Genomic DNA, 27,141 nt, shown 5'->3' on the forward strand with positions numbered 1-27,141 from the left:
GAAAATTACTTTCTGGGATGTAATTAGGTGAGACTTTTGAATACAGAGTTAGTGTCATTGTAGCAGGTAAAACACTAATTACTTTGTAGCATTACTTGTGCTTGCTTAGAGGACTTCTTGATTACTTCTTAGTAAGCAGAGCAGTCTGTGTCACTGTGTTGTATTTGCATTATTTCTGGATGTAAAGCTTTTTCTATCCATGAGAGCAAGGCTGACAGGAATAGTGTTTTTCTTATTTTGCCGCTGGACTAATCGAAGTACCAAGAGGTGAAGGGACTCGTTGCAGCCACTCCACAGTATGGACAGCCCATCCTGATAGGACACTAGGTCTCTAGAACTTAGACCTGAGGTCTCAGAACTTAGCATGAACCGCTAGAGCTGCTCTGGAATCCATCACTGTGCACTCCAGTTTTTAAATACTTGCTCTGCCATGAGCTTTCAGGGGAGGACTTCATTAGTCGTTTAATTCACTCAGCTTACAACTTTGAGCTGTGCCAGGTATACCACTGTAGGTGTGGTGATTCAGGACTGAATGAGAGACACAGTCTTTACCTTCAGAGAACTTGTAGTGTGAGAAGACAGCTATAAATGAGAAACAAGATCATTTCTTATTGTGAGTGGAATAATGAGGAACTAGGGTGATGTGATAGTGTGGGTTGGGGGGGGCAACTTTGAATCAGGTGCTTGGGAAAAGCCTTTGTAAGGAGCTCTCCTTTGAGTAGGGCACATGGAAAAAACCAGTGGACAGATCCATCAGAGGGCAGGAGGAATGGTAGGCCCCAGTGCTGAAAGTTGGCTGCTAGAAGACTAGTGAGAGACTCCCATGATTGATGCCATTAGAAATGGATAAGTGTGCTATATATTCATGAGCTTGGAAGCAGATCATTCCCCAGGCTTTATTCAGATGAAACTGTAGCCCCCTTTCACCCTGCCACTTATCTCCCCTACTCAACACTTGATTGAGACTGTGAGCAGAGACCTTGCCTGAACTTCCAGTCCACAGAAACTGAGACAATAAATGTGCATTGTTTTAAGTCATTAAATTTGTTGTTACACAGCAGTAAACAATTGCAGCTATATGTCAATAAATGCAGTGCATTGTTTTAAGTAGAAGTGTTGTTACACAGCAGTAAACAATTGCAGCTATATGTCATTGAATGGCAGATGCACAGTAGGGTGAGAGGAGTCACTCTGTTTTTTTTTTTTTTAAACCTCTATCTTCTATTTAGCCTTTTTGAAATAGTGTTTTTTTTCCCCATTGTATGCCCAGCAGCAAAGAGAGAGAGTATATGAAATATATTTTCTAACACTCAAAAAAAAGTGTTGAGTGGCTATATAGAAAGGAAAATAAATGCATGGAGTAGAGAAAAACTAAAAAAAAAAAAAAGGAAGTGGTGGGCACAGAGGTACAAAATGAGTGTGACACAGTAGTCAGGCAGACCCTGGAACCTGCAGAAACTTCCAAGCTTCTTTGCCTCCCCATGTGCGGCTGGGCAGGTTGGTGCACTAGGGGAAAACACAGATCACCCACGTGTGAAAGGAAATGAGGAGAGAACCTAGCAGTTGCTATGATGGTTTGCTACAAGGACTGCAGGAAGCATTGCATGTGCTTATCTACTCCAGGCATGGTGCTTGGTAAATGCTCAGTAAAGCCAGTTTTATTATTAATACTATTTTCTTGCTCTGAAATAGAAACAGGCTTTGTAGTTGGTTACCTTACCTTCCGTCAGCTAGCCCATATGCTGCCAGTACTTGAAGTAGTGTTTCCTTTTCTTTTCCATGGTTTTGTTTAGACAGTGTGGAAGAACATATTCCTGTCTGGTATAGAAATTGATGTTTTTTTTTTTTTTTCTTCTTAAAGCAAAACAAACTAAAGCATACACTACTCGGAAATTCATTAAAATTTCTACAATGTGGTCTTCACAAATTATTTCTTTTCTTTTTTTTTTTTTTAATAGAGGCATGTTTGATTTATTTATTTATTTGTTTGTTTGTTTGTTTTGTTTATACATGCACTGGGTACAGTCAGAAGCACGGGAGGGTGAGAGAATTCACTAGAGCCAGAGGAGCAGAGCAGGCAGAAGGACCGAAGTACACTGCTGAGGGGAGCAGCGGGCGGCAGGAGAGGTCTGCGCGCCATGTGGGACCCTCCTCCAGTGGCCGGGGAGCAGCCGGGGATCGAACTGGTGCCGCAGAGGCCGCAGGCAGCTTCGCAACCCAGCGCTCAACCACTGCGCCACTGGGGAGGCCCCTCACAAATTATTTCAATTGACAATGTTGAACCAGGGTGGGAGATGAGGAAGGATAATTAATCATCTGAGATGAATATTTAGATCTGAGCTTAAAAGAAAAATGGACTCGTCCCATTGTTCTTGATTGAGAAGGAGAGATCATTTATTTTGTTTAGTTTTTCTTAGATGATTATAGAGTATAGGAAAAGAAGGAAGATACACCAAATTTTAACATTTTTCATGTCTATATTCCTTACCTTCTTTAAGCACATCTGAGTATGATTTAACTTTCCATGATGGTTCAAGGTTATAGCTGGGTTCTCATTTGCAATTAAAAAGATCATTCCTGAAGCCTCCCTGGTGGCGCAGGTGGTTGAGCGCCCGTGCTGTGAAGCTGTCCTCAGCCTCTGCAATGCCAGTTCAATCCCTGCCTGCCAGCGAGGGTCCCACATGGTGTGGCAGACCTCTTCTGTCTCACCCGCTGCTCCCCTCAGCAGTGTATTTCATCAGTCTGCCTGTTCTGTTCCCGGCTCTGTCTCTGGTGAATCATCTCACCCTCCCACACATCTGGCCTGTACCCCGGTTCTTGTATAAAAATAAATAAATCTTAAAAAAATAAAAGAAGATCATTTCTAGGAGATCTTGAAAGGGGAAGAGAACTTCTGAGTTCTGTTTGAATTGATGTGTTTAGTAGCCTGTGTCTTTTTACCATTGCTTCCCTTTGCTGTATTTCCTTCTCATTTGTTTTTGGTTGAAATGCAGAAAAATGTTGGTTAATACTGTGTGCAGCCTAAGTTGCAGGGTTTGGAAAGAAGACCAAAGGTTCTGTCCTATGTGCAAAGTACTTAAGGACATGGACTGTATTTTCTTTCCATCTGGCAAGATGGAACAAGTTTGTAACTTGTTTTTATCAAGTGTCCCGATCTTCAGGGTATGGCTTTCATTTTTAAAATCAGTCTCAATCCTGGTTTCACTTTATATTTTGTGTTTTCCTCACTCACTAAATTTCACTTTATTTCATTCTGCATGTGAGTGATCTTGTAAATTCTTTTAAATCCTTTCCAAAACAAGTTGGGGGATAAATGATAGTAGGTCATGGGCAAGAAATGTAACACCTCCGAACCTCCATTTTCATTGCTTGGTACAGAGAACATGAGCACCTAACAGGTTACTCATGAGGCTGAATGAGGTTTCTTTGTTCAGACCAGATGAAGTGATCAAGGAGGCCCTTCTGCTGGCCACATCACAGTGAGGTCTGCTGGCCTTTCATGAGGTTAAACCTGAGTCCTGTGATTTCAGGTTGTCCTTTAGAAAGTCAGATATGCAGTTAGGTGCCAGAACTCCCTCCTTAGAATCAAGAGAACCTGGGTGTGCGTATCCTCAGAAATGACCCTGCGTGGACAGCTTTGAGAAGGCCACATACCGAGTGGTTGGATCTTTGATGCTTTTTCAGTCCAGCAGTGACTCAAGGAAATCACAGGGCCAGGTGCGGCAGCCTGTGAGGCAGCTGGTGTCCTGGCTGTACCTGGGTTTCTCTGAGGCAGTGCACTTACCTTGTGCTGTTCTGGGAATTCTGGGAGCAGCCTTGGGGCTGGAGTCCAGAGCTCAGGACCATACCGGGTTTTTCAGGATTTTGACAGTTTTCTAATCGAGCTGGCAAAAATTCAAAGCAATGGAGAATGTGCAAATATAAAACAGAAGGGAGACTTGCATCCCTGAGCCCTCCTACAAATGATTTTTACTTTACATAGGAATCTAATATTTAATTGCATTTTCTTCTGACCTGCAAGTATAGTAGAAGGAGTGATGCATGTGCTGCCTGGCCTATGCCACTTGCACTCAGGTTTTCAGAAATGACAAAGGTTCAACCAGGCACTAAATATCCAGAAGTGTGTATACATTTATTTTTTAAAAGCAGTCTAGAATAGGGAGTTTTGCTAAGGATTGAAATGCTGATAGAATTCTATTTTTTGTATCCATGGGCCTCTTTTCTAAGTTAATGGTCAACTATTCATGTCTAAGTTAATGGTCAACTATTCATGTCTAGGAGTCAATGAGATTGATCTAAATGATAGTCAATAGCAAATTAAAAAGTGTATATATCATGTACTGTAAATAAAATAGATTGATTAATTGATTAAATAATTCACCACACGCTATTTGAGGTGCTAGAGAGATAACAGTGAATGAGATAAATGAGGCCTCTGACTCACAGAACTTGCAGGGCAGGCTAATGGTGAGAAGGACATTTTTGATAGAGAATACAGAAGATGCTATAGGAAGTTGCCAGGAGGGTGGCTTCTTGGAGGAGGTGATTTTCTGAGCTGAAACCAAAAGCTTCTGTAGGGTTTTGGCACAAAAAAGAGGAGTAGAGGGTTGGGGGAAAGGAAAGAGAGAAAGACTCTAGCCATAAAAGGCTGCATATTCAAAGCAGTGGAGGCCAGGAAGCTGGCACAGGCAGCCAATGGAACCTTCTATGGAATGGTGTGGATGCTGAGTCCAGAGACAAAGGTCAGGCCAGACAGTGCAACTTATACCTCAGCATCCATTAGACACAAAGGGACACACCATGGTATCTTTCAACCTTAAATGGGAGTCTATTATCCTGGAAAATGGCTCAGCAGAACTAAAGACTTTTCATTTCTTCATCATTCATTTCTCATACATTTCTATATACCTGTAACATATTCTATGCATTAGATCAGTGCTTGTCAAATTTTAGCAGAAATCAGAATCATCTAGAAAGTTGATTCAAGGCAGTTAGGGTGGGATCTGGGAAGGTACATTTCCAACAACTTCCCAGATCCCAGAGATTGGAACCCAACCTGGAGAATGTTGGCACAAGCTGAAGAAATTGTAAGAACTGCTTTTAGCTCTTTGTGGGGTCTCAAGGGACGTAGTTCCCTGAGACTTTGTTTATTCAGCAACCTGTTTTTTATTGACAGTGTCATATTTGGAGGTCCTACACCTTCCAAACCCTGAAGCAAGATGGCAGAGTAGGTCCATGGGTTAGGGACTTAGGAGCTAAGCTTATGCCCACTTAGACCAAAATGGTCATTGGAGCTTAGTGACATTTTCTTGGTGTGTCATTTAATGTGTGCATTACAGACACAAAGTACTTTTTATGTCTTTTATTTTTAACTGATCATATTGCTTCCTCATTCATAAGGTCATCTCCAGAAGAAGTGCTGGAATTGTTCAGCTGGGTTATTTATGAGCTAGAATTAGAATCCAAAGTCAAAGTTCTCTTGGTCACTGAGATGTTTTTAACAGAGAGCCCAATACAGTGAACCACTCTGGTCATTTTTTGATGAATTACCCAAGGCACAGCAAGTGAGGGAACTGAGACCTCTGGACACAATGCAGCTTCGTTGCCCAAATTGGAATCCTGTGCAGAGGCAGAGCTGCCCACAACTCTCCTTCCTCTGTGCACACAGGACAGACAGATCAGGAATTGGGAGGCAGGACTGTGGACGCAGAGCAGGCCACAGCATGTGTGTGCCTCTAAAAATCTGCTTTCTTTCTACTGGCTTAAGGCTTTCAAAGAGCCTGGTCAATGGACGTAGAGAAGAGAGAAATAAATGCTTTGCAAGGAAATGGGGAAATCTGGTGACAACCCTGGAATTAATAATTCTTTTAACATAAAAGAACTGTTCTCTGTGATCTTTACTGTTTTACCTAGCGTTTGGGCTTTAAAAAGAGAGTGAAGCAAGCTGGTTTCTTCATTTTAACCCAAGCAAATGGCCCACGTGTGAGCACGAAGGTAGGATGCATTTGAGCTGCTCAGAGAACATGGCCAAAAGACCTTTCAGAACCCCTAAAAGCTTTTCCATATGAAAAGGAAACCAGGAAATTAGAGTCTTCGTTTCGACTTTGTGATCAAAACCAGGGAAGAAAGATATTAAGCAGATACTGACCCATAGTTTTGTGGCCACCATTAGCATTTATTGACCTGAATAGCAAATAAGGACTTTGGGAAAGCTGATGTTGGTATTTACTTGAGGGGATCAAAGATTTAGCTTCAGGCTGAAGACAGAAGACTGTGTTAGCACAGGTGAGTATATAGGTCCTGGTAACATCTGGGTGATGGCAACCATGTCAGCTGGTGTTGGTTGAGATGTGTCATGTGCCTGAAACTCTGGGAAACCTAATAACACATTACAGTGTCAATATAATGGCAATGCTATGATGGGGGCGGGGGGGAGCTTACATTTTTATGCACTACATGCCAGGTTGTAATAAACGGATCTACCTGCATTCATTTTTCCATTTATATGGATGAGGAACCCAAGCTGAAAAGGAGTTAAAATCATTTATTAGCCAAAGTCACCAGGCAAGAAAAGGCAAAGTCAGAATTTGGAGCCAAATCTATTTGACTCAAAGCTTATGCTTTTTGAACATTACCACTACAATTTGGTAATAACTTCTTCTCTTAACCCATGTATGATCTCAAATTTTCTCAACTGAGATAAAACGTTTGAACTTTGCAAATGTTTTATCTGTGACAATTTATTTTGAACAACTTTTTTCTTCAAAAAGATTTTTTTTTTTCCTTTTAAGTGAAATTGTTCAGGACTTGGAAGTATTATGCTCTAGTTTATGTTGGCTGAATTTGAAATTAACCATTTTCATCCTATTGATCTTTTGAAGAGGAATATATGAATTTCAAAATAGTGGCATTCTCTACTCAACTTTTTCCCCACTGGCCCATAGTATTAATTTTGGAACTATGACACTTTAGTTCTGAATCCTCTGTGGAATACTGAGCTCATCATAAAACTGGGTTCTACAATTCGAATGTACCTATAATGTATTTCTTCCTTTTTCATCTTTTTGCTTTTTTTTTTAAAGATTTATTTATTTTTATACAAGAGCTGGGGTACCGGCCAGAGGCGTGGGAGGGTGAGAGGATTCACCAGAGACAGAGTGGGGAGCAGAACAGGCAGACAGACTGAAATACACTGCTGAGGGGAGCAGCGGGTGAGACAGGAGAGGTCTGCCGCGCCATGTGGGAATCTCACTGGCTGGCCAGGAATTGAACCCACGCTAGAGAGGCTGCGCACAGCTTCACAGCACTGTGCTCAACCCACTGCGCCACCAGGAAGGTCCTCATCTTTTTGCTTTTAAAGATTGTTTAGAAACAATTTCTTTTTTTTTCTTTTCTAATATATATATATATATATATATTAAGATTTATTTATTTATTTATACAAACACTGGGTACAATCATAAGCACGGGAGGGTGAGAGGATTCACCAGAGCCAGAGCAGGGAACAGAACAGGCAGACTGATGAAGCACACTGCTGAGGGGAGCAGTGGGCGGCAGGAGAGGTCTGCGCGCCATGTGGGACCCTTGCCTGCAGCCAGGGATCGAACTGGCGCTGCAGAGGCTGCGGGCAGCTTCGCAGCCCAGCGTTCAAACGCTGCGCCACCAGGGGAGGCCCTAGAAACAATTTCTAAAAGAAGAAATTGGTGTTTATTGCACATCTTTTTCCATTGTTGAGATACTGGCAACTCAGTGATATTTCACTTTTGTGAGACCACAATTAGTTCTTTTTGAGATTCTGATGAAAGCTAAGTTTCATTTTCCCAGAAAAATTCACACACACCTGTGAACACAACAGAGAATATTCTGCATAGGAGTCAGTAGACACTGAGTGAAGAAATCCTGCCTCTTCCCTTCCTCCCTCTGTCCCTCTGTCCATCCCTCTTTCCTTCTCTCCCTTCCATCTTCAGTCAGTACCTTTTGAGCCCTGTTAGAGTCAGGCACTGTGCTGTTAGGATTCAGTGGTGATGCCATCGCCAGGGATGCTCTCTTCATGGAGTTTATAGTCTAGTGATTGAGGCAGGCAGTAAGCCAGGATCCTTGCAGTAGGGCAGACTGTGATGTTTCTGCAGGACAACTTGGTGTATAAAATCATATCACAAGAGGGTCAGACCCAGTTTGTGTTCATATAAGGGAAGGGGAAGCAGATGGATCTGAGAGGGAACCCCTTGAAGAAATATTTGAACTGAAATTTCCAAAGGTATGGGTAGCAGTGAACCAGACTCAAGGGTGGGGCGCGGGGGCCTAGCTGGGGAATGCTGCACCACATCATTGGTCTCTGTAACACTGAAGTAGTCAACCCCCTGTGTGACTGTCCCAAGGAGCTCTGAGAGCTTCCTGTGTTAAGTATTCAATGTACTAAAGTCCATCACACAGAATCTTACCTGTCAGTGATTATTCATTTTATGGATTAGATCATATTTTCCCCAAGGATAAATCCCTCTTGCTGAGCTTTAAGTGGGTTTTCTCTTCCATGCTACTGAATCTGTTCTATTTGGGGCAGCAGTTTATTTTCTTGCTATGATATAATTGGAGTCAGGACCACGTTCCTTTGCAGAATACAGCTGAGAAGCTGTGGACATACTTGCTGCTGATGTGGTTGCACATATAGACGTGCATGCCTAGCTGGGACCACGGTCCCCAACACTCATCATGTGACTCATCTGTGTCACTGCACCAGCATGAGTTCAGAGTCTTGTTATGCAAAGCACCATCCTGAACAAGCATGCTGGAAGCTTGTTCTAGAAGCAGAGTCTCAGGCTCAAGTCCAGTCTTCCTGGGTCTCTGCAGTTTTGATAAGGTTTCTACCTGGTTTTCATGCACATTAAAGTCAGAGTGGTGCTGGTTTGGTCTGCTTTTTCCTGCTGCTCTAGTTTGTACTGTTGAATAGTTTTATCCAAATGCTTCCATTTAAAGTTTGATGGCACATTGAAGATTTTAATTGTCCTTAATAGAACCATCACTTATTTTTTTTTCTCCACAAAAAAGAGGACAGTTAACTGTTTTAGGGAAATAACTTCACTCTAACATGTAACACATGTGTGTAGTCACAGGGGGCTGAAGGCACCGACACACTTCTGCAAAAGGCATTTTCACCTGTTCATGGGCTGGTCACTTGTTACTGACATGGTTCCTTGTTGTTTATGTCAAATGGAAAGTCGTTTAGAACTTTTTAAAGTGACTAATGATGCAGAACTAGGTCGAGACAATTGTCCACTAGTCTGAAATGACTCACATCTATGAGTTGTCATAGTTTCACCCTTGGTTCTTTAAGAGTCTTCCTGTGATTTGGGCCAATAGATGCCAATGAGAGGCAGCTCTGGAGTGTGGCCTTTCACTACCTTGGGACCCCTTCTTTTCTGCTCTCTGGTTCCCAGGCTCTGTCCTTCAGTTCTTAGTAATGGCACCCTATCCCCTGTCTTATTGGGCCATCTAACCATCCACTTTGGTCCGCATTTTGGCCCCTTCCTTGATTTTAGCATCACCACAGCATTGGGTCAGACCCATTCCCAAGTGAGTCTCAAGTCCAGAACACCCCTAGGGTGATGGAGATCACAACTTGGCAGAGTGTAAACGCCCATGGATTAACCTGACAACATACTTGTACTTTGCACTCACATGGCACCCTAAGTTCAACTCAATTTCCTAAGTTTAGCTTCATTAAATTTAATTGTAGCATGTACTTTGCTCACCTTGTATTAATTTGATCATTTTTTTAGCTGCCATAAAGAAAACTCAAAGTGATTTAAATAGTAACATGCTCAGTTTGTAAAAATGAGTATTGATTGACTCACGTAACTGAAAAGCCAGGGCAACTTTCACTTTGGCTTCCAGGTTTAAATGAGGTCACCGGGATTTGGGCATGCCTTGGTTCTGGTCATCGTCCCTCTTTATAGAACACAGTCCTCTTCTCCCAAATTCTTCTTGCTTAGAGCTTCAGACAAGCTCTACATCTTCTCTTCTAAACCCCAATTGAGTCTCGTGTATCTGCTTTGTTCTGATTGGGTCTTGTGTCCACCTGTAAGCCAGTCATCAGAATTGGGGAAATAGTTGATTCCTTCAAACCAGTGTCTTTCAAATTTCAGGGAGCAGAAAACTCATCTAGAGGCTCTGTCAAAACACAGGTTACTGGCCCTACTCCCAGAATCTCTGATTCAGCAGGTCTAAAGTAGGGTTTGAGAATTTCCAGCAAGGTCACAGGTGGTGCCCATGCTGGTGGGGATCCCACTTGGGAATTATTGTTTTAGACCTATCAAGCCATGGTCTGTTCATGGTCATGTGGACAGTATGAGAGAGCTGTTCTTCCCCATATATTCTGGATATTCTTTTACCTGAAGGTGGAGTGGATATTTCCATTTCTCCCTCTCTAGAGTATTCACGCTCTTAGTTAACTACAGCTCCCCTCATAGTGAATTAAGCACTTTTTTTAGACTTGGGGATGCAGCTGTGAGCAAAACAAAGTTTTGACTCTTGTGACCAGTAGGGGTGGTAAGGATGACAGACAATATGCAAACCAAGATGTAGTAAATGTGGTGCTATCATGCACTGCAAAGAACCACAGAGCAGGGACAGAGACAGGGAGGTTTCCTGGGACTATTTCATATAATGTAGTCAGGGAAGGCCTCTTGCATCATGTACTATTTGAGCTGAAATCTGAAGGCAGGGAGGGAGTGAACCATGTGGAAATTTACGGAAAATGCATTCAAGACAGAATACAAAGATCTTGGAGAATTTAAAGACTAAAATAAGGTCACTGAATCTGGGCCAGAAGGAGTAAGGAAGAGTGCTGAGGCACAAAAGCACAAGGTTTTACAGGTTGCAGGAAAAGAAAGAGAAACTTCTCTGAGTGCAGATCTGGGAATAGGGATTTGACATCTGATAAAATAAAGATGTAGAAAGAATCAACTGCACCTCCATATTCAGGTAATGTCCAACTACTGAAAATCCAGCTTTGGGATCTAAGGAAACCTAGCATATTGCTCCCTACCCAAAATGTTTCCGGAAACCACATGTTTTGAAATTTCAGTATTTTGCAGAAGGGACATGTTAACCTTCTATCTTTTGATCAGTGTGTCTTAATCCCCATTCTGAATTTCTTTTTAGTTCAGTCTTATATAAGATTACTTTCTTTCAAATTTAAATCTTGAGTGATTCCCCTGGCATAGTATAAACTGAAGCTCAACCATTTCTCCCATTCCTCTTGGAGGCAGAGGAGAAAAGGGATTGCTATTGAAATCTGCTTGGGAAAGTTTTGGAAGCACACTGATATTTTAAAATAACTTCCTTTCACAGACAAGGAAGAACCGAAAAACCAGCCTTGATTGAAATACAGGGGTAGACGCCAGGGAATAAATTTATAGGTCTGCAGGGCTGCTGGAAGGGGAGGCCTTTGGAATACAAGGGAGTGAATAAGGGGGTTAACTCTAGTAATAAATGTGAACACGGAGAAGCAGACAGCCTTCTGCAGGGATGTTCTTCCAGGGGGCTCATCTCGAAGCTGTGGTGCTAGGACCAAGGTGAAAACTAGTACATCCATCTGATGCTCAGAAGCATTTAGCAATTCCATAATTTATTCAACCAAGTTCACACTCCTGAGTGTGGCCTTCAAGGCTTCAGAACATCTGGTGAGATTTGTTCATCTTTACCTACATTTTCTTCCAGTCAGTTTGGCAACTCCTGAGTGTACTTGGTACTTTGTGGTGAATGTGACTTTGTTCATGTTTGATGTCGTTTGTTGGAACTGGTTTTCCCTGCTTCTGCTGTTCCAGCCTAGTTTAAGGACCATTTCTCTAGAAGTCTTTGCTCCAGCTCAAATTGAATTTTTCCTGCCTTTTTCTTTCTCACGATTTGGTTATTCCATTTGGCCTTGGATACATACCATTATTCCTCAATTTGACAGCTACCCTTATGAGATATAAGTTCTTGAGTAAAAAAGTCATTTGTCATTCATGTTTATGTCCCTCCCCGGAACCACTCCAACCCAACATAGGCTAGAAGGAATCAGAGAGAATACTCAAAAAAGGCATAGCAAATTCCGCTGAACAAAATTCTAGCTCCGGCTGAGTGACAATGATTGTGGGCTGTTTTAATTCTGGAACTTGTCACACTGTTCCCCCTCCCATTTTTATATTTTAATATAATCTCTCCTTTTGAGACACCACCCGGATTACATGTTTCTGAGTTTAGGACCATTTTCACTAGCAATTTCTAAAACTACTTTAAGAAAGAGAAATGTAGTTGAACCCAACTAAACAAATAATTTGCCTCTAGGTTGAAATCTGAGTGTGCAGTGTTGGAGAAGCCCAACAATGAGCTCAGACATTCTGCGTGTGGCTATGCTTAGTTATTGGCCTCTTATAGCAGGCTAGTCTTCACTCAGTTGGCCCACTGCCTGGGTGGGAGAAAGGACATGAGTTGTCACCATCACACCTCTCCCAACCTACAAATGGGATGTGTTCAGAAACACATTTCATCTTGGAAAGGGGATCAGAGAGTTCTGACTTGTGCATATTTTCAGGGTTCTGGGATAACCTGAGCTGTCCCTTACTATATACAGATAGCTTTATTTGGTTTCCTTTGTGCAACAATCTGCCTTCATGATTGATCTTAATTGAGAATTACCATTCACATAGCATGCTTGACTGGGAACACGACTTTGTGTGCAGGTAGGAGATACATGGTCTGCTAGGGTGGAGAGGGCAGAAGCAAGTGGTGCATATGCCTTTGTGTCTCTGTATTCTTGGCTCTTTATGAGCGTGTTTGGTAGTTATGTTGCTCCTAAATGCTTGTCCTTTGCAAGTCTCGCCTCACAGATGACTTACAGTTTGAGGCATGTTGTGCACAATTGAGCTGTCATGGCCATCGTGTTGTGTGAACTCTTAACACATTCCCGTATGCCTGCAGAGGTTGGCAACAGATTGTGAGCGTGCCGCTGGAATAATGTATGCCTTCTTGTCCTGATTTGGACTTTCTTGAGAGAGGTTTAAAAAGACAGGTTCAATTTGGGTTTTATTCTCCTTTCCTCTAGATGACATTGGAAGAAAACTAAAAGCACCTGAGGACTTGTCAAAGTCAATCATATTTATGCTTAGAAACCCAGAGAACAATCAAGACATCCCTGATTGGCCACCATAGAGGGATGTCTGGACTCACCAGTGATGAGAGCAGATTGATCTCTGACTCATAAATTAGGTTTCCAGTGGAAGATGAAATGATTTTTGATACATGGATTCCTCAGTGAGGATAAAGTTAGCTCCTTTCTATAAGATTACAATTCAAAGTACAAAGCATTTGTTTATTTTAGAGTCCCAGTTAAAAAGATGTGGCTGTGTCCTTTCCAACATGTCCATTTTTCCTGTTTTCTACATGAATTGGGGAGACTATTTTATTCAATTTAACTTTGCCCTTCTCCTAAGGGCCCTTTAATGGAGCAGGGAAGTGGAGTGATCAGATTGCAGATCCATTTCCCCAAGTTGGGCCAATCTGTGGGGAGGTAAATAAGCATTGAACTGATGTTCAGGTTTCAGTGTCCCAGCTCCAAGAGTCTGTCTTCCAGATGGTATTGTTGATTCTTGTCAGTATAATATCACGGAGACATGACCACAGGCACCACATACCCAAGCAGGGATCTCATCTCAAGCCTTGGTGACAACAAGCAGAATGCCTTCCTCTGGGCCTCCTGCTGGGGCACACCCTTACAGGGAAAATAACTTCCCCAGAAAGATGACCTTACATTTCCTGGTTCATATTTTTATTAGGAAAGACCTTTAACTTTTTGTGCTTGAAACATATATGTATACTCAGACATAATTGATTTCTACCTTGCCTTTCACACCCTCTTCTGTCAACTACTAATTATTGATTTCTCCTGATCAACAAATTATGTACATATCACTTCTTTTCTTTCATTGGTTATATGATGAGTAACCTTTTGGACCTTGTCTGTAAAATGGAATGAGTAAGAGTGGTTATTTACTTTTAGGTGGTTTCTTGAACCCAATGAGACAATGAATCTAAAGCATGTAGACAGTGCTCTGAGTGTAGTTAGGACTAAATGAGCCATTTTTACTCACAGACAGTCTAAGGCCTTCATCCCCACAAGAATGTGTTATAGGCATAGACTGTCTTTTTCTCCAAAACTTTCTGCCAGTGAGCTTCACACTCAGTGCTACTTTGAGCTTTATAGTCCTTTTATCAAAAATATTAACTGACCCCTAACTTGAAGGACAAAATCAGAACTCTTTAGCTTGATACTAAGATTCGCTCTGTTCTCTGCCTCCACCATCTTTTCAAATCAATATTTCATTTCACAAACCAGAGTGGGCCATACTCTTTTGTGCCTCTGGCCCTTTGCTTGGAATCTTCTGACCCATCTCTCTAAATCTTATCCATCTTTCCATATCCAGCTCAAATTTCATGATTGTTTTATTTCCTATTCACCAAAGACACTTGATTTTTCTTGTTTGCTGAACTCCTACCTAAATCAATCACTCCATTGATTTGGCTCTTAACTCAACTATGTAGCTTCCTGTTGTGATCATTGGCCAGAATTTAGATGCTTTGTGGCAATTTACATTTTCCTCAGTTTAGTTCCCATCTCTTCAACGAGAGTGTGTAAGTGTCATAAATGTAAGAACCATATCACATTTATATCTCACATCTCCTAGCCTGGCTTTCCTTGTATTGAAGGCTCCCAGAAATTGATTTGATGCAAGAGATGTTCATTGTGATTAGAATCTATATCTTTTCTTTGTATAAGTTTTTGTTTCATCATACATAAGCAGTGGATATGGCAACTCATTGTATAGCATCTTTATCTTGATTGGGATGTACCAATTTGAATCACCTTATTAACAGAGCAGCATTCTCAGATAAATTTGTCACTGTATCCTCTGGATATTAGGATGCTCATTTGCTCAGATTTTCTGATTTCTGCCAGACCTCTGAGCATAGCTCTGGCTGACATCCTCCAGAGACTAAACTGGAATAGAGGCAGTGGCTAAGTTAACCATTTGGAGTGTTATGTAATTTGGACTTAGACTTAGTTTTTTCGGAAGTAAAATAGAAATCTGACTCCAACTCAGGTCCAGGTGTTTTTCTCCTTTCTTCTGTGTTCTGGTCTTTAAAAAATAAATTGAGGGCAGTTCTCTATGTTTTGGGATTGTTTTTCCAATGGGGCCTCTTTTCACTTCATGTCATATCAAGCTCCATTTCTGGTAAAAGCTGTGTGACATATGAGGTTCAATGCTCAATGTGTGAGGTTGTAGACTTTTAGTTCTTTAGTGTGTCGCATTTTGGTATAATGGTTTAAATGAGGGCTGTCTAACCATTGAGGGTACCATTACTGTGTACCATTAGGAAAATGATTTAAAGTCTGCAAAATAGCAAAGTCTGCAAAATAGCAAATGTTCAACAAATGTTTATAATTTTCAGAAAACATGCTATATACTCATTTGCCTATATAGTGATAGGGGATACCACAACACAAAACAACATCCTTTTCAGATTATGATCATGGATCTTAAGATTTGTAGTGATTAAGAGATATTAATGAATGGTGTATAGTCATTTTGTAAGTTTAATTATTAACAGTGATTTTGACAGGTAACTGAAGACCTCTCACCGTGATATACTTCCTCTAGTGTATTAGACCTATATGGAGGTTTGTGTAGTTTGGTTTTCTCAGTATTGTGAAACATGTCCATGTTATTAGAAATGACCTTGCATTATAACCCTGGATAAGCCAAGGAGGTGTGTGTAATCTGTGAAAGACACTATCCTGAGCAGTTCCCTTAATGTGAAGTTAAACTTCTCCCTGGAGCCACCAACCTGTCTGCTGAGGTCACACCAGAGCTCCCAGTTTCCATGTTAATTTTCTTGTCTTGGTCAGTGATCTTCAGAATGTTAGAGCACCCCATGGCATGTAGAGCACCTCATGGCTACATGAGTAGCATGTAGAGTGTATGTTTGCTACTGTCTCCCTTTTCTTTATATTCATCCAGCTTAAACTTAAGGATGGATTCTCCATGCTCTTAAGTTTTCTTTTAGGATTTCTGTATAACCGTTAGTTGGGGTCTTGACTATGAAAGTAGAGAAAAGGAGAGGACTTTGCAACCACATTGTTTCTGTATAAATTTTTAAAAGTATATACAAGGAAAACAGGAAGTTTAGAGCTGTTTCCATTCATGCCAACTTCCTGGATTGGAATAAGAAAAATTAAATGATTTTTGAATATCCCCAAATAGTAGATATCCCCTTCAGGGTTACATAGTTCAGATTTTACCCCACTATGGCTACCAGATGGCCTCAGTCTCAAGTTAAGACTAAAATATTTCCTGCAAGAGAGTGTGCAGCAACAGGAGAGGTTGGACTATGATTTTCAAATGGATTGCTGTATTCATCCAGATTCTCTGAGAAAAAGAACCAATAAGATAATATCTGAAGAGATCAAGTATACGTAATTGACTTATGCACTGTTGAAGACTGAAAAGCCTCAGGATCTTCAGGGTGACTCAGTAAAGGCTAGGGACTGAGGAGAGACGACAGTATAGTTTCTGTCTGAAGGCCAGCAGGTTCACAAGATCTAGGAAGGGAAATATTTCACTTTGAATCCAAAAGCAGGAAAAATTGCTAACATCTCTGTTAGAAAGCAGTAAGGTAGAATTTCCCTTCCTCAAAGAAAGTTCCCTTTTTGGTTATATATAAGCCTTCAGCTGATATATGGACCCCTTCCACTAGGGAGGGCAATTTGCTCTACTCAGTCTACTGACTTAAGCAAATATTAATGTCATCTAGAAACACCCTCACAGAAACCCCAGAATAATGTCTGGCCAAATTTCTGGGTACCCTGTCATGCAGTCAGTCTGACAGATGAAATTAACTGTTTGGAAATGAAATTCTACTTTGATTCAGTTCTCCTACTGTCCTATAATTTTGTTATCTTTTCTTGATTGGCATAATACATGAAATAGTAAAGAGATTTCAGCTCAGTAGAAGCAGTTACTGAGGTCCCACTATTTGTGGGTACTGGTTAGGGTCAGGGGAGAGGAGAAGATGGCTAAGTTACGATTTCTGCCTCCATGCCAGATGATTGCAGCCAGACTCGTTTCAGAACTTCATTTTCTTAAATCCACTTGGTCCTGAGTGTGTCAGCACTTAAAAGATTACTTTGAAACTTTGCCTTTCTTAAGTGAGAAGGTGCTGAAGAGTTGCTGCCTCTCTATTTTCTCTATCTTCTCTTTATCTTGCAAAATGAAGGAGCTATGTTTTATCTTTTTGGTTTTTAATGTTATGTGGAATCTTGCTGACAGTCACTATATGGCGAGAAGGGAAGTGCCACCCAAGGAAAAGCCTCCACTGTCCCATAAGCTGTTCAAATGAAATCACCCTTCTGATGAGATTTTGAAGTAGTGGCCAGATTTTGAACCATGAGCAAGATTTCCACTGGCTTTCATGTGCTGTGGCCTTTGCTGATTGTATAGCCATTCTCTTTGCTCCATAGTTTGCATTTTTTATCATTTATGGTTTTTCTCATAGGCAAGGGACTCCTGGTTTTATAAACATCAAAGTCTTATATTCAAATGGCCAATTCCAGGTCAGTGAGTTCTAACAATTTCCTTGCAGTCCGCTCCTTTCTCACCCTGCTTCCTCTATCCCCTCAGTGTGAGGTTGTGGGGCAGCAGTGAGAGAAGGAAAGTGGATGCTCAGGCTAGGATTTACTTCCTGCTTGGTGTGATTAGCAGCATGAAGGGTTAGTGCCAGATTGCAAAGCCTCTTGTGCGCTCAGGAAAGGATGTAGTTAGTGATGAGAACCACAGCTGGCCTGAGGGTCTGGAAATCACAGAAGTAGTATGTTTGTCACTTTTCTCATCACTGTTGTATGTGCTTTCAGGCTTTATATACTGCGTGTTCCTGTGATATTTGGAAGAAAATGTACAAATGGATGTAGGATGGAAAGGTTTAGTTTTGTCCCATGGAGACTCTGGATTGTGCTGCTCCTGGGAAGAGTGTTTCTGATAGGAGCCAAAGGTGGTAACCTCAAACTCTAACACTATCCTTTCTAATCCACATCAAATTGATTTTTAATTAAAAAACTTATTTGAGGTGAGGCATATATCCAGATTGAATGATCAGATAAGAGTGTGAAGAATTAGGAGTAGAGCAATTAATATTAACCTTAAAGTAGTGAGGAGATTGTAAAACTCTGGTTAAGCTATAGAAGAGATTTTCATAGACTCAAGACCCTGTTCAGAGATAAAGATTGTTTTTTCCCTAAATATGTTTCTAAGGGAAAAAATCCTCTGGTCCATTGGTTTTCTCTTAAGGTTAATGGTTGAACCTGTCTTGAAAGCAAAGCAGGCAGAATAAAAGCAGGGATTTCCATAAGAAAGATTGATGCTTAAATTTGTTTTCAGTGACATGGTCCTGTTAACAATCCATTGGAAAAATTATTGAGGAGAGACAGCTTCTTGTTGTTTTTTCTTACACTTTTATGGAATCTCCTGCTGTTTCATAAATTTCAAGTGGGAAATTAGAGACTCGGTGGCATGATATTTCAGTTCTAGATTATTAGGGGAGGTTTTGTCCTGGTGAGCTGTACCTAAGGCTTTCCCTATCTGTGGTCCTGTAGCAAATCTCTTTGTTCAAATTTAATTTGTCCCGCAGTACTATTTTATGCATATGGTTAGTCTGCACAATAAATCAGCTGGCTTTCACTGTTGATCCAATTGGGTTTTATAAAGACTTTGTTGATTGTCTGAGGCCTGAATGTTACAATCATTTGGAAGCTGTTGGGTGGTCTGCTGAAAGTAAATCTCATTTGGGGATAATAAGGTGGAGTAAATCTGGATTCAAGAGTTGGTCTAATCTCAGCTGGCACTGGATGATGATAAATAATTCTCTGGTAATCTGTGTGAATCTCACAGTCTAAGACTCTCTTCAACTCTTTGAAAAGCAAACAATTTAAGGCAAAATTATGGTCTGTAAGAATTGCTGTTATTTCAAAAATGAACCTAAAAGAAAAAAATCTTATGTTACCTAAACGGTTCCTAAAGAATAGGGATATCACTATTCTAATACAATTTGTGGAAACATTTATAATAAAGTTTTATATTAAAACTCTTGGGGGATGCTTACAAGATTTACAAAAATTTTCCTTAGCAAGTTAAAAAATGAAACTAATTATGCTTCCAAGTGTATGACACATATATCATCAATGCTGTTGGAAAATTAAGAAACAGACAATGGAGAAAGTAAAAATAACTCCACCAAGATGACTAGTTTTTATTATTTTGCAGCATACATGCGTGTGTATAAATATATACACTTATAACAGCCAGATGATGCTGTGTATACCATTGTAACCTTTTTTTTTCACTTAGCAACATATCATTCACAACCTTATATCTCAATAAATTTTCTTTTATACTATCAATATAAATGACTACATAGTGTTTTATTTTCTTTCATTAAATTCCTATATAGAGTTTATTATGTGCCAGGCAAAGTTCTAGTTGCCTTACAAATATTAGCTCTTTCATTTAAGTGTATGGTAACAGTGCTTGTTCTACCATTCTCTGGTATTGGGCATTTAACTATCATGCTAATGAATATACCTTGCAACTAAGTAGTTGTGCTTATCTTCATTGCCTTAGGATAAGGTTTTAGGAGTGGAGTTTATAATGGCATTCAAATTTTAAGACTTTTGATATGTATATGTTATCTATCATATCTACAACTATTATATATATATATATATTTCTAAACTCCTGCCAAAAAGTCCTGCCAATTTTATGTTTTAACCAGCAGTATGTGAGCAAGCACCCTTGATAACAGAGTACTTTTGTCAAAACAAACAATAAAAATCTTAAAATCTCAAAAGAAAAGAAAAAATAACTTCATTTCAAAATGATAGCTAAATCTAATTTCTCATTTTTAATGGTATTCAATCATTTTTCTCATGCATTGTTGGGAGTACTTTTGACATTAAAGATGGATGTGCTGCCATTTTTCCCTTAGTCTCTTGCTTTCTTACACCGAGAATAGTAATCATATGCAAATGGTACTTTTTTTGGTAGTCAAATCTATTTTTTCTTTGTGGTTTATGGGTTTTCCCTTTGCATTTATGGGTTTTACTTGCCCTGACATTATATAAAAAATATACATAAATTTTCTTCAAGTACTTTTATGGTTTCACTTATTTTATTTTAAATCTTTAATCCATCTGGAATTTATTTTGGTCAGCATACATTTTTTTGAAACCACCTAGAATGTTTTCAGTACATGGGAGTAAATGTTGTCCATGTGGTTTTGGAGCAAGTGGTAAAATGAAGTATCAAACCTTGGGCTTATTAATAATAACATTACAAAATTAGTATTTGTCAACTTCTTAACCTTATGCAGGTAGTATGCTACTGGCTTTGCATGAATTGTTTCATGGGCTTTTGATAAGGAATTTGGTTTAAAGTGTCCTGTAAGTTATTCAAGGTGTCTTCATGGTAAACAGTCATTACCCCAAAATGGCCTAAGGGCACTGCTTGGTGAGGGGCATAACTACCCACAATGCCTGGTTCCTGTGTAGGTTTCCTCCTCTTGTCCATGTCTCCTCTGTGGCTGGGGTAGTATGGGTACCGTCACTCTCTCCTTTGCTGGCTAGATTCTTCTAGTGGTTTGTAAGTGCAGTTGTTCCCATGAGTGTCAGCGCGTCTTCTCTTACCAACAGCATTTATCGACACAATTGGTATTTTATTGCCTTGCTGTTTTTAATCTAGTGGAATGATTCCTGCTTAATATGCTGGGTTTCCATTTTTAGCACTTGTCTTCATGTGGTCATGTGTTTCATCTCCTTCCTCTTATAAACTTCACCACAGGCAGCAACATCTGCAGCAGTGTTTTGGGATCTGTGGGAGTTCACCTCCATCCCCGTGGACCCAAAGCCCCAGGGAATCACCTCTCAGACTCTGCCACTGCACATTCAGCCAAGGACTACAATGTTTGAATTTTTGACCCTGACTTGGTCCAGTAGTTACTATTTATGAATTCTCACTGTCTCTTTGTACCACAGTTGCTCTTTCAACCAGATTCGACATGTGAGTAAGTTACTTTATGGAATCTTGCTCACATTAGCACCGAGGTTCTTCTACACTTTGGTTTTCTTTATTGAAAAGAAACCCATTAAAAAACCAATTCATGAATTCTTTTCAAAGTATTTCCTGAGTGTTTTTTGGCTTCCAAGAACTAAGCTAGATGCAGGGAATGCATATATATGCAAATAGAAACTGCCTCATCTCTCTTCTCAATGAGTCTACAATGGGGAAGAGGAAGACATTAAGTAATCACACACGTAAATGTTATTGAAAACTCTGATACATGCACAGTGTGATCAAGGGAAGTGGGAGGAGCTGTGAGATGCTATGATGTACACCTGAGTGCTCTTGGCTGTAAAGGCTTCCCAAGGAAGGGAGGCGGAGTGGACACATTTAGGTGAGGGCACTGCAAAAGCACTACAGTGCAAAGGCCATGAGGTGGGAAGAAGCAGGGCACATTTCAGGAACTAAAAGAGACAAGATGAGGGCAGAGATCCAGCAAATGAGACGAGGCTGGAGTGGTGGGTCCCAGTCATATTTCACAGGCACAGTAGTGATTCAAGCCATCATACCATCATACTGAAACAGTAATAGGGGGTCAAGAGTGGACACATCTAGTAGGTGTGAAATAGTTTTAATTTGTGTGGTTTTATTTTCAATTTGTATTTTTGGTGATTATTGATATTAAGAAGTTTTTAATGTGATGAGATTAGTTATTATGTAAAAAATAATGAATATTATTTTAAAATAATCAAAATATCCTTTTATATTGATAGAAGAATAATTAAAATGAGGCAGAATATAAATTCCATGAAGATGGAGACCTTTCTATCTTATTCATGACTGTAACTCATAATTACATAATAGTATGCAGTAGTAGTAGTAGGAAGTAGTAGTATACAGCAAAGTTTTATATTTATGGATGGGTGACTGCTTCCCTCTAGGGAAGGTTTTTTTGCAAAGAGCATGTAGAGTTTTCCATCTGTTTTTCCTCTTGCTTGCTTTGGCTTGTTGACTCATTCCTATATTTACAAAGAAAGAAAACTTGTCAGGTATTTGATCTTAATAGCTTGTTTTCTTGGTTTCTGAATTCACCTTTCAGAATTATAGAATTGTGGGAGTTTGAAGCAGCATTTGAAATCCTTAGCAATCCAATTTTTTAATTAAAGGATTTATTCTTTTTATTTTTCCAAATAACTATTGTTATTTTCTGAACTATATATGGTTTCATGATTCTTAATAAAATAAAACAACAATAAACAACAGTAGCAGCAGCAACAACAACAGCAACAAAATACTCCCATCCAGAAATTACCCATGAATAAACATCCAAAAGCAAATTGGGATTCTCAAGTCTTTTTTTTTTTTTTTTGATAGGTATAATTCTTGGTACATAAACAATTACACATTAAATACTGGAGGAGCAGACTTTTAAATGTAAATACATATCCTCCCAAGAAATATTTCATCTACCCTTAAATTTTGGAATTTAGGTTACAGCAAAATGTTTAAGGTCAAATGGCCTCATCCATCAATGGGAGGTTAGCTCAGATGTTCAGGAATTTCTGCACCTAAACCTGTTCTTTCCACTTGTTACAGTCATTTTTATAAGACCACCAGGGTCAAAACTACTAAGCTCACATTATCAGGATGTCTCAAAGGTCCCTTGAATCAGAAGCACTGAACTCAGACACTCATAAAACTATATCAAGAGACCACAATGTGTCCAGTTATCTAAGGGCTTGTTTTTTTTTTTTAACCTTTTCTATGACCTTTTTTGGTCATAAATAATAGGAAACAGGCAAGTAAGCCGTTATATTGACTATCACTGTAGGTATTCAGTTTCTCTGAAGAGTAACAAAATAATTATCCTGTTAGCACCAGGACCTTGACATTAACTAGAAGAAGGTATTCAAAGTGTTGTTATTATCACCTTGTTTATGATCATCTTTTTATTTTCATTTCTGTCAGCTGTTATTTAATACCTTAGAAGCTATGGGTCTCTGAAAAGTCTGTACATAGCATAAGCCAAATTTGTTTCAAAATCATGTTTCACCCCAAAACAGAAGGTTGAGATAAAACACATTCTGCCAATTTTGGCATCATGAAGGTTTTTGTAAGGCCGTTTAAACGGCCGTTCTGCTAATGTAATAAATGCAGGCCATCCTAGGGGGATGAAGAAAGCATTTCTCAGAACTTTTGTTCCTTGCATTAAAGATTTAATATAAACCTCTGAAAATCCTTGAGAACTAAATTTCTTCCTTCAATGCATTTCTTTGTTATGGTTTTTCTACTTTCCCTTTCTTAAGAAAAGCTTGAATTCATATACCCTATTTTATTAAAGCAAATTAAAACTGAGTCACAAAAGGTAACTAAAGGCGATTATCCTACTGCACAATACTATGTTCATTTGCATATTCTCTCTGAGTGTTTTACAGCACCTTCCCCCGTTCAGGGTCCCAGTGCATGGGAGGGCGGCCATTTGATGTGGGATTGCCATGAACGTAGAACATTATCTTGGAAGAGTGGGAAGAGAGCAATGCTTGGTATATATTTGATATGAGTGAAAATTTGCTAACTAGATGGATAGATGAATGAGTAGCATGAACAAGGTGAATGATACTTATTTTTAGGTGTCCATTTGGCTAGCCAATGGTACCCAGATACTTGGTCATACAATCTAGATGTTTCTATGAAGGTATGTTTTAGATGAGGTTAACATTTAAATCAGAAGATTTTAAGGAAAGCGGATGACCCTTTATAGTATGTATTGGGGTCTCATTAAATCAGTTGAAGACCTTAATAGAAAAAGACTGGCCTTCCTCAAAATAGAGGGCGTCTATTAGCAGACTGCCTTCATGAACTGCAACATTATTGCTTCTTACATCTCTAGCCTGCTGGCCTCCCTGAAGATCATGAACTTTGCAGAGTCCACAATTCTTTGAGCCAATTCCTTAAAATAAATATAAATCTCCCCCTCTCTCTCCCTCTGGTAGCTATATCTCATTAATATATCTTTATCTTTATATAGCCTGTTAATTATGTTTCTCTGGAGAAACTTGATTAATATAGTGAATTAAGAAGGACTTTCAGGATAAGTACATTCATCATCACTGACTAGGACTGCTGAGCTTGAAAACCAGCAGGGGTGTGTGATACCACCTGAGTCAAATGTGGGAATTGTGTTTGTCAGGAGACCCACAGCACCACTACTGAGAAGAGCACTGTTGCTCATAGGAGCTGGGATGGAATAAACATCTTTCAACCAAACACAGACATATTGCTACATAGTTGAAATTTTGGTACACTTAGTATACATGGAATTTGCATTATGATTTTTCCGCAGATACAGTGTCATTCAACATTTTCTCATTATGCTATATAGGACTGAAAAATATATGTAGTGGTAATACAACATTTCATCTAGTTCTTGCTTGTTAGGCATGTTTCTACCTCAACTTTGTGGACAGTGCTTCATGTAACACCTTCATGTACACATGTGCTCTCTGATATTTTATTTGTTTCTAGAGGGTAAGAACCAGTAATGAAATTACTGGAAAGGACGGTCATAACATTTTGTTTTCTTAACAGAAAGACAAAGTAGGAAATAGAAAAAAAATAAAGAAGAAAAACTATTGTAAATAGAAACATTAAAAGATGGCAGATAGGGCCTCCCTGGTGGCGCAAGGGGTTAAGCACTGCACTATGAAGCAATCCTCACCCTCTGCAGCATGAGTTTGATCCAGGCAGCAGCCCACATGGCGCAGCAGACCTCTCCTGTTTTGTTCGCTGCTCCCCTCAGCAGGGTGTTTTAGTCAGTCTGCCTGTTCTGTTCCCCACTCTGTCTCTGGTGAATCCTCTCACCCCCCACATCTCTGGCCTATACCCCAGCTCTTATATGCATAAATAAATAAATCTTAAAAAAAGATGGCAGATAAAAATCCAAATAGCTTACTAGATGAAAAATTATGAATGTATTAATGTTGCCTATTTAAAATCAACAGAACAGCATAGAAAGCTTTAAAGTAAAAGGATGGAGGAAATGTGTCCTGATACTCACCAGAGAAAGCTGTTATAGAAATAATATCAGAAAAAAATAAAAGTAAAGGTGAAAAAGTAAAAATGAGGTAGTAGAAACAAAATACTAAGAAGATGTCATGTCATGCACACATCTGTTTCCAACACATATCCACCAAAATTTTGTCCAAGTTACCAGTAAAATTTGTCAACTTCTTAATCATTGGGAAAGATTTGAACATATTACTCTCAGAAATGGATAAGTTCAAATTGAAAAATTGGTAAGAATATGGAAAATTGGAATATTTGGAATTAAGTGTTATTTAATAGATGCATATGAAATGTATTCAAGAAATAGAATACATACTTATTAAGGTAAAAAATTGACCATTTATTAGACTCCAAAAAGTCTCAACATGTTCTAAATATTGATATAACATACAAGTTTATTTGTAATTCTTAAAAAAATAAATATATATATACAAGGATGCTTGTAGGGAGTATTATTAGTAATAGCTCCAAATTGGAGATACCTCATCATCCATGATTAGGTGAATATCTTTTAAAAAGAGAATATTATACAATGGTTGAAATGATTGAACTAGATGTACTGGTATAGACATGCATGAATTTTCAAAACATTATATTGCATACAAATCAACTTCAAGAAAGAAATACAACATATAATACCATGTGTGTAAAATTAAAAATGTAAAAGAGTACCACATATTATTCATGCTTACAATTAAATGTAGTAAAATATGAAATTATTTTTACCAAAGGATAGTCATTTGCCTGTGGGTGGAAAATTAGATCCTAAAATGAAACATAGTAAAATGTTAACACTGGTAAATTCTGAGCACTGGTTACATAGCTCCTTGCTGTATTACTCTCTGTCCTTTTCTGTTTGAAATATTTGATTATGAACAAAAGTTTGAGTTACTTGGCCAGCAATACACAGCTAGTACTTGGTATTTTAGTTTCAATATTTTGGTTTCCTTCTTTTTTATTGTACAAAAGTTCTTAGTGTTTATAATTTCAAACTGAATTCCTTCCATTTTTCTTAAGTTTATTTATACTTAAAAAGTGCCTTGATTTTTAGTCTTCCACTCTTAAAGTTATCCTTTATTTGCATTATTACTTACTTTTCTCCTTGACTCCTGAAAGTTTTTGGTATGAATATTAAACAAGAAAGAATTGAAGAGTCAGTTTTCATTAGGAGAACTTTTAGTAAGTGTGAAATACAAATCTACCCATATCACTGGCTCAACTCTGAATTACACTGATTGCTATCCAGTGAGCGTCTCACAGAGCTTCAGAAGAAAAGACACTCATGTTTATTAAGCATCTATGATGTACCCAGTGCAGTGTCTTAAATCTGAACATTGTGGAGGACTAAAGAAATATAGAACTAGGGCATTTTTTTGCATTCAAAAGTGGTGACAATCTACTTTGGCTTGTTAATAGAAAGTTAAATGTCTCCTCATAGCAAGTAAATAGCAGAACCAAAAGAAAGAAATACATTTTCTCCCCAATGGCCAGCCTCAGAAACTCTATCCTTGATGTCCCAGACTGAGTCTGGCCCTTCTTGTTAGCACTCTCTAGCTCAGGATTCAGACTCAGAGGAGGTTCATCCTCCAACATTCCCTATAGCTCCCATACCAGTCATGCTAAATGCCTATTACCTGACTATTCTTTGCCCAACTCTTAGCTCCAGAGGGCCAGGGACTTGGTGCCTTGCTCAAGTTCTGCTCCATGGCCTTGCGCACCCAGTGCATTTCTATTGAGGGCAGGATGGAGTAAGTGAAAGAGAGAAAACTCTTTGAGGAAGGCAGCTTCTCCTTCAGACAATGATCGTATGAAAAAAATTAAATTTACCAACATCATAGATGATATGAATATTTTAGAGATACACATCAGATTCCCATCATTGTGAAAGATTTGTTTTTAGAATCTGCAGGCATTTTTCGTGGGGAGAGGGGAT

General features: G+C 39.2%; 1 protein-coding gene across 3 annotated transcripts in view; it reads left to right on the forward strand.

The window, feature by feature from the left end:
* BMPER (BMP binding endothelial regulator) overlaps positions 1-27,141 on the forward strand; it is a 239,641-nt gene that overhangs the window by 172,919 nt on the left and 39,581 nt on the right. The window lies entirely within an intron of this gene.

This window comes from Talpa occidentalis, unplaced genomic scaffold, assembly GCF_014898055.3.
Source record: "Talpa occidentalis isolate TD23 unplaced genomic scaffold, MPIMG_talOcc4v2.1, whole genome shotgun sequence".
NCBI classification, from domain to species: domain Eukaryota; kingdom Metazoa; phylum Chordata; class Mammalia; order Eulipotyphla; family Talpidae; genus Talpa; species Talpa occidentalis.